The following is an 8,617-nucleotide window of genomic DNA, read 5'->3' on the forward strand; positions in this document are numbered from 1 at the left end:
CAACACTACGTGTCGATAGTGCTACGTGTCGACAGAACTACGTGTCAATAGCACTACGTGTCAATAGCACCACCTGTCAATAGCGCTACGTGTCGACAGCACTACGTGTCAATAGCACAACGTGTCGATAGCACTACGTGTCAATAGCACTACGTGTCGACAGCACTACGTGTCAATAGTGCTACGTGTCAATAGCACTACGTGTCGACAGCACTACGTGTCAATAGCACTACGTGTCGACAGCACTACGTATCAATAGCACTACGTGTCAATAGCACTACGTGTCGACAGCACTACGTGTCAATAGCACTACGTGTCGACAGCACTACGTGTCAATAGTGCTGCGTGTCAATAGCACTACGTGTCGACAGCGCTACGTGTCAATAGTGCTGTGTGTCAATAGCACTACGTGTCGACAGCACTACGTGTCAATAGTGCTGTGTGTCAATAGCACTACGTGTCAATAGCACTACGTGTCGACAGCACTATGTGTCAATAGTGCTGTGTGTCAATAGCACTACGTGTCGACAGCACTACGTGTCAATAGCACTACGTGTCGACAGAACTACGTGTCAATAGCACTACGTGTCGATAGTGCTACGTGTCGACAGCACTACGTGTCGACAGAACTACGTGTCAATAGCACTACGTGTCAATAGCACTACGTGTCGACAGAACTACGTGTCAATAGCACTACGTGTCGATAGTGCTACGTGTCAATAGTGCTACGTGTCGACAGCACTACGTGTCAATAGCACTACGTGTTAATAGCACTACGTGTCGACAGCACTACGTGTTAATAGCACTACGTGTCGACAGCACTACGTGTCAGTAGCACTACGTGTCGACAGCACTACGTGTCAATAGCACTACGTGTTAATAGCACTACGTGTCGACAGCACTACGTGTCAATAGCACTACGTGTCGACAGCACTACGTGTCAATAGTGCTGCGTGTCGACAGCACTACGTGTCAATAGTGCTGCGTGTCAATAGCACTACGTGTCGACAGCACTACGTGTCAATAGTGCTGCGTGTCGACAGCACTACGTGTCAATAGTGCTGCGTGTCAATAGCACTACGTGTCGACAGAACTACGTGTCAATAGCATTACGTGTCGATAGTGCTACGTGTCAATAGTGCTACGTGTCGACAACACTACGTGTCGACAACACTACGTGTCGACAGAACTACGTGTCAATAGCACTACGTGTCAATAGCACCACCTGTCAATAGCGCTACATGTCGACAGCACTACGTGTCAATAGCACTACGTGTCGACAGCACTACGTGTCAATAGCACTACGTGTCGACAGCACTACGTGTCAATAGTGCTGCGTGTCGACAGCACTACGTGTCAGTAGCACTACGTGTCGACAGCACTACGTGTCAATAGCACTACGTGTCGACAGCACTACGTGTCAATAGTGCTGTGTGTCAATAGCACTACGTGTCAATAGCACTACGTGTCGACAGCACTATGTGTCAATAGTGCTGTGTGTCAATAGCACTACGTGTCGACAGCACTACGTGTCAATAGCACTACGTGTCGACAGAACTACGTGTCAATAGCACTACGTGTCGATAGTGCTACGTGTCGACAGCACTACGTGTCGACAGAACTACGTGTCAATAGCACTACGTGTCAATAGCACTACTTGTCGACAGAACTACGTGTCAATAGCACTACGTGTCGATAGTGCTACGTGTCAATAGTGCTACGTGTCGACAACACTACGTGTCGATAGTGCTACGTGTCGACAGAACTACGTGTCGATAGCACTACGTGTCAATAGCACTACGTGTCAATAGCACTACGTGTCGATAGCACTACGTGTCAATAGCACTACGTGTCGATAGCGCTGGGTTTTTTTGGGGGGAAGGGGGGTGGTGTTGGTTGTTATTTTTATGTGTGTGTGTGTGTGTGTGTGTGTGTGTGTGTGTGTGTGTGTGTGTGTGTGTGTGTGTGTGTGTGTGTGTGTGTGTGTGTATGCGTGTGTGTGTGTGTGTGTGTGTGTGTGTGTGTGTGTGTGTGCAGCCTGGTGTTTGCCATCGCAACGTGTCGACAGTACTGTTTTTCCTGGTCAACTTCCAGACGTTCACCTCTACGATTCTCAGGCGCCGCTCTACAGATGTACAGTCGTCAAACAGCCTGCAGTTCGCGCTGCCCTCCCTCCCTCTCCCTCCCTCCCTCTTTCTGTCTGTCTGTCTGTCTGTCTCTCCCTCCATCTCTCTCCCTCTGTCTGTCTGTCTGTCTGCCTCTCTTTCTCTGCCTCTCAGTCTGTAAATATATATGTATGAATGTACGATGTATGTGTGTACGTGCGTGCGTGCGTGCGTGTGTGTGTCAGTACATGTGTATGTGTGTGTGTACGTGTGTATTTGTGTGTTTTCCATTTTTCAAAAATTACTATTATGAAGACTGCTATTAGCTAATAACAAAAACAGGATGAATGTTTCTGATATCTAAACAAAATAAAATGGCGTTATCATGAAATGCCAATCTAATATCCTCAGAACGAGTTACGAACAATAGTAAACCAACTGAACTGTTCAACAAGGATTTGAAAAGAAAAATTGTATATTAGCAATGGACTGCTGTGAACTGTCGACACTGGAGATGATGTCAGGTCAGGGATGTCGGACCCTAACATATGGCGAGTCAGAATGTGATCCACTCTCATGTGAGCACCACATAACCAGAAACATTCCATGACATAATTGATCTTAAAATAGTTAAGCTTCCATCTACAGATCAAAGAAATAATGTGCCGTCTGCAGAAAGCAGTCTGACAATGGTTTCCAATGAAGACAGACGTTTTCTTTATTTCTGTCTGACACTGAAGTTTTTTCAAAGCAATTTTTTTCAACAAAAATAGGACGTTTCAAACTATGATTACTGTCATTATCAGCAATAGTAAGATCAGCATCGCAGATCATTTACCAGTCTATTTTTCTCGAGCAGCTGTTTGAAATGCTAAAATCATGTATCCATAAAGATGTTTTTCGCATGCTGTTTTTTCTTCTTTGCAATTGAGAGAGAGAGATAGAGAGAGAGAGAGAGAGAGAGAGAGAGAGAGAGAGAGAGAGAGAGAGAGAGAGAGAGAGAGAGAGAGAGAGAGAGCATACCTTTACAACGGTAAAAGTTGCGATCTGTCTACTGATCATGATCCTGCAGTTGATGAAGAGAGATGATGACGGGCGCAATAGCCGAGTGGTTAAAGCGTTGGACTTTCAATCTGAGGGTCCAGGGTTCGAATCTCGGTGCAGCGCGGCGTTCGTTTCGTTTATTTATTTATAGTCTGTTCATCTAAGATGATGATATTACACTGAAATCTCGGGGAGCCTGGTGCGTAAAGGGTGGAGATTGTCCCGATCTCCCAGGTCAGCATATGCGCAGACCTGCCAGTGCCTGAACCCCCTTCGTGTGTGTACGCAAACAGAAGATCAAATACGCACGTGAAAGATCCTGTGATCCAAGTCAGCGTTCGGTGGGTTATGGAAACAAGGACATACCCAGCATGCACCCCACCCCACCCCGAAAACGGAGTATGGCTGCCTACATGGCGGGGTAAATAAACAAAACGGTCATACACGTAAAATGTTAAATGTTACATGTTTGAGTGTGTATGTGTGCGTGCCTGAAATCTGATTGAATGACACAGGAAACGAATGATGAGCGCCCGATGGCAACCGTGTTTGTAAAGCGCTAGAACTTGGTCCCCGACCGAGGATAGGCGCTATAAAAGTATTCATATCAATCCCCCAAAAATACAGACCAGAAAATCAACGCAGAATTACAATGAAGAAGAAATTCAGTTCAGTCATATACTGAAAAGGGACACGAGAGAGGCGGGAGGGGGAGGGAGAAGGCGGGGGTGGGTGGACAGAGGATGGAAGGAGGTGGAGGGAGAGAGTGAGGGAAGGATGGAGGATAACTTTTGTGTGTGTGTGTGTGTGTGTGTGTGTGTGTGTGTGTGTGTGTGTGTGTGTGTGTGTGTGTGTGTGTGTGTGTGTGTGTGTGGTGTGTGTGTGTGTGTGTGTGTGTGTGTGTGGTGTGTGTCTGTCTGTGTGTGTGTGTGTGTGTGTGTGTGTGACCGCCAGAGACAGACTGTTGACTGAAGTGGCACTAGTCAAACAGTGAAGGAAAAATGAAGTCAGCAATGTAATATTTTGTGTTGTGAAACTGCTCTTCTGTCAGCTGGAAAAAATGTTTTGGCCGAGGCTTTAAGGGAGGAAACCAAAGAAAATCTATACCACTGTACTTGTTCAAGAGTTAGTTCCCTTCCAAAACTTAAACCGTCGTGAGAGAGAGAGAGAGAGAGAGAGAGAGAGAGAGAGAGCATGCGCGGACACATAGATCATATGTACGACGTGACTGCTAAACTAAGGAAAAAATGAGTTGTGTCACGTTTTTCTCGGTACCTGTTGTTTACCTACTAACCTGCTCACTGTAGGATAAAGGGCAACTGTGTGCTTTGGTTTTAGCTCAAGTAACAGCATTCACTTCTTGCTAGTAATTCTCTCTCTCTCTCTCTCTCTCTCTCTCTCTCTCTCACTCCGTGTTTAAGGAATGAAATATTATCCGTTCTCAATGTAACCACGGTAAAAAGCATCCCTATCTTTAAAAACATACATCGTGCACATTTATTGAAAAACACGTGATTATGTGACACGTATCAATTATCAACAACAAACATGTACAGATCGTCAATATCCACACGCCTCTCTCCTCCCGTCAGTCTCTCTCTGTCTCCACTGTCACTGTCCCGATATGTCTGTTCAGTCAGCCTCCCCTACCTTTCCCACCCCCTCCCCCCACCCCCTGTCCATTCTTCCCTCTGCTCTCCACCACGCCCCGTCCCTACTGTCCCTGTTGTTATTCATCCACAGCCGTACATGATTTTAATGGGTCTTTTGTTTTCTCAATTTTATGAATGAAAATTCCCTTCGGGGCTTTCGATGTTGACTAATTTTGGGGCTTTAGAATTTACCTGTTGATGGAATGATAATAATAACAATAACAATGATAGTGATAATCATAATTATAACAATATTAATAATGATAATCATGAGAAGAAATAGATACATAAGAATGATCATCTATAATGCTTTTCCTATTCGCCCAGGTGGCCAGCCCCCCCTCTCCCTCCCTTTTCTTTCACATCTTCTTCAGCACATCTCGTAAACATCGGTCTGGTTTTCCCAACAAACACCACACTCAGTCACCAGTTTTCACATCCTCTTCAGCACATCTCGTAAACATCGGTCTGGTTTTCCCAACAAACACCACACTCAGTCACCAGTTTTCAAACCAAACATTTTATTGTGAGAAGCATCACCCCAGACAAGAGATAAGTAAATAAAGGACTGTGAATTGTTGTTGGTTTTGATACAATGTTTCATTACTTTTGAATTGAACTTCTGCCATGCAGCTTCAGGAAAGTGATCAACACCCTCAACACTTCAGTGATTTCGTGTGTTGACCAGTGGTCACGTTTCTTCTGGAATTTATCACCGACATAGGATTTCCTGCGACATGTACTGTGGAACTTACTGTTGTATTCGTCCACAAGGATAGCAGCCATTTTCACCAGAAACGTACGCCTTGCAAAGACGTTAAGCCTTGTTGGCATATCAACAGAAAAATGCCCTTTTATAATAGCAGAAAGTAAACCAATGTCCCCCGATTTCAAAGGAAAACAATTGGTTCTACAATAAAAATTAAAAATCCTGAAAATTCCGTTCTGTTGAGTCAAACACAGTCTGACATCACTTGTTTTCAAAACTGCTTCTGTCAGTCCTCTTCTTCATACTTGTCACTGCTGCTCTGCTGACAGTTGCTATGTTGAACAAAAAGTCAAACTGCCGAACGTAAAGATTAGAACACTGAACAAAAATTGTTGCATCACAACACCGACAGAGCATAATATATAACAAAAAAAGGGTCAATACATCCAGCTCATTGAATACAAACAGCTGTACCGCTTCACCAATACATGAAAGCGCATATTTAGAAAATAAAGGCCAATACGACAAAAAGAAAAACACAGAAGCGACTATGGTAAAACCAAATATACCGTTATAGTATAGCTTACATGGATTTGAATAATTCTAAGTCGGTTTTGGATCCATCTTGAAAACTGTGTCAGAGACGGTTCCCCTGCTCTGACCCTGATGTTAAGGGTCAAGGTCACATGAACCTTTTTGACTTCGGTCAAGGTCGCCCAGGAAGTTAGAAGTTTCCGAGAACTCAGCTGAGTACTTCATCTGTTTATCCAGTTTGATAAAAGACAGTGAAACAACCGAACTAGCATGACCTCAAACGTTACAGACGCTTTTCGCTGATTTGTTTACCTCCAGCCGATCAAATCATCATACTGAGCATTCTTTTTGGATCGAATTTTAAATTCTGCTGACACCCCTTACTGGCACCGGTTCTGCTGAAAGTGGTGGTGGAGGAAATTCTGCGAAAAAGGTTATGCCAGGATCTCACTATGGCCTTGACCGTTTTCAAGATCACTTGATCACCACATCAACGTTCAATCCAAATTCCACACTCGGGCTACCACTGATCCAGAACACAGCATGCAGTCCCAAGTACAAACAACAGTTGCTGGTGGTGTTTGTATCTATTCAATATTGAACAACGCATTAAAGTCAAAACAAAACATGCTACAAAACAATGAAATAACGAAGCGAATACAGAAATCAGCATGTGCATTGCAAAGACAGTGGTGACCACCTACAGCCTGCTAATCAGTAATGACAGTGTGACCACCTACAGCCTGCTAATCAGTAATGACAGTGTGACCACCTACAGCCTGCTAATCAGTAATGACAGTGGTGACCACCTACAGCCTGCTAATCAGTAATGACAGTGTGAAAGGGAGGGTGCATCCTCGCACATACAATTCTGAATACATCACTGGAATCATGCATTGAATGTTCCTTCTTCTTGTCGTCGTCGTGGTGGTGGTTTTTAATCCAGCTCATGAAATATTTCTATTTTTTGAAAACAAAAATGCTGTCGTCGTAATCTAAAAAACAATAAAATAAAATAATTAAAAAAAGAAAAGAAAAGCTATTGCTGTCTCTTTCAATTTGAAAAATATACCTTCTTTTATCTTCCATTTCATCACTATCATGAAAGCAATTGAAATTCCGTTCCCTTGAAAGTAACATGCACGGCTATTGTCCTGTACATTGAATCTGGAGGCAACTTGCACCCTAGTTAAAAGAACAGAAAGAAACAGGATGAACAGAAAGAAACCAGAAAGAACAGAAAGAAACCGGATGAACAGAAAGAAACAGGATGAACAGAAAGACAGAAAGAAACGAGGATAGAAACGAGGATGAACAGAAAGAAACAGGATGAACAGAAAGAAGAGGAGAGAAGAAAGGCCGAGAGGAGGAGGAGAGGAAGAAGGGAAAGGAGAACATTATTTCCAACCAAAAAGAAACAAAGCGGAAAGAAAGAAGGAAGCAATGAAGGAAATAGGGCAAGAACACAATGGAAAGCAAATAAAAGACGAACGGAAAGGGAACTGGAAAATAAACGAGGGAATGAAAGAAGAAGAAAAAAAAAGGCAGAGATAGGTCTAACAAGAGGCAGGGGAAGGGAAAAAGGCAGAGATAGGACTAACAAGAGGCAGGGGAAGGGAAAAAGGCAGAGAAAGGACTAACAAGAGGCAGGGGAAGGGAAAAAGGCAGAGATAGGTCTAACAAGAGGCAGGGGAAGGGAAAAAGGCAGAGATAGGACTAACAAGAGGCAGGGGAAGGGAAAAAAGGCAGAGATAGGACTAACAAGAGGCAGGGGAAGAGATAGGACTAACAAGAGGCAGGGAAAGGGAAAAAAGGCAGAGATAGGACTAACAAGAGGCAGGGGAAGAGATAGGACTAACAAGAGGCAGGGGAAGGGAAAAAAGGCAGAGATAGGTCTAACAAGAGGCAGGGGAAGGGAAAAAAGGCAGAGATAGGTCTAACAAGAGGCAGGGGAAGGGAAAAAAGGCAGAGATAGGTCTAACAAGAGGCAGGGGAAGGGAAAAAGGCAGAGATAGGTCTAACAAGAGGCAGGGGAAGAGATAGGACTAACAAGAGGCAGGGGAAGGGAAAAAAGGCAGAGATAGGTCTAACAAGAGGCAGGGGAAGAGATAGGACTAACAAGAGGCAGGGGAAGGGAAAAAAGGCAGAGATAGGTCTAACAAGAGGCAGGGGAAGGGAAAAAGGCAGAGATAGGTCTAACAAGAGGCAGGGGAAGAGATAGGACTAACAAGAGGCAGGGGAAGGGAAAAAAGGCAGAGATAGGTCTAACAAGAGGCAGGGGAAGAGATAGGACTAACAAGAGGCAGGGGAAGGGAAAAAAGGCAGAGATAGGTCTAACAAGAGGCAGGGGAAGGGAAAAAAGGCAGAGATAGGTCTAACAAGAGGCAGGGGAAGGGAAAAAAGGCAGAGATAGGACTAACAAGAGGCAGGGGAAGGGAAAAAAGGCAGAGAAAGGTCTAACAAGAGGCAGGGGAAGGGAAAAAAGGCAGAGATAGGACTAACAAGAGGCAGGGGAAGGGAAAAAAGGCAGAGAAAGGACTAACAAGAGGCAGGGGAAGGAGGACGGGACGTTC

The 8,617-nt window shown here is 44.4% G+C and overlaps 3 long non-coding RNA genes across 3 annotated transcripts; 2 read left to right on the top strand and 1 right to left on the bottom strand.

Annotated features, from left to right (window-relative positions):
* Positions 1–5,300: 5,300 nt before the first annotated feature.
* LOC143289832 (uncharacterized) lies at positions 5,301–7,357 on the bottom strand. The gene is made up of 2 exons (XR_013056278.1): positions 6,854–7,357; positions 5,301–6,816 (listed from the first exon to the last, which is right to left on the bottom strand). It is a non-coding gene; the product is annotated as an uncharacterized LOC143289832 (long non-coding RNA).
* LOC143289833 (uncharacterized) lies at positions 6,666–7,060 on the top strand. The gene is made up of 2 exons (XR_013056279.1): positions 6,666–6,772; positions 6,808–7,060. It is a non-coding gene; the product is annotated as an uncharacterized LOC143289833 (long non-coding RNA).
* A 730-nt stretch (positions 7,358–8,087) lies between the features above and the next one.
* On the top strand, positions 8,088–8,603 carry LOC143289834 (uncharacterized). Its single transcript, XR_013056280.1, has 2 exons — positions 8,088–8,197; positions 8,266–8,603. It is a non-coding gene; the product is annotated as an uncharacterized LOC143289834 (long non-coding RNA).
* Positions 8,604–8,617: the final 14 nt, after the last annotated feature.

This window comes from Babylonia areolata, chromosome 14 (genome assembly GCF_041734735.1).
Source record: "Babylonia areolata isolate BAREFJ2019XMU chromosome 14, ASM4173473v1, whole genome shotgun sequence".
NCBI lineage: Eukaryota > Metazoa > Mollusca > Gastropoda > Neogastropoda > Buccinidae > Babylonia > Babylonia areolata.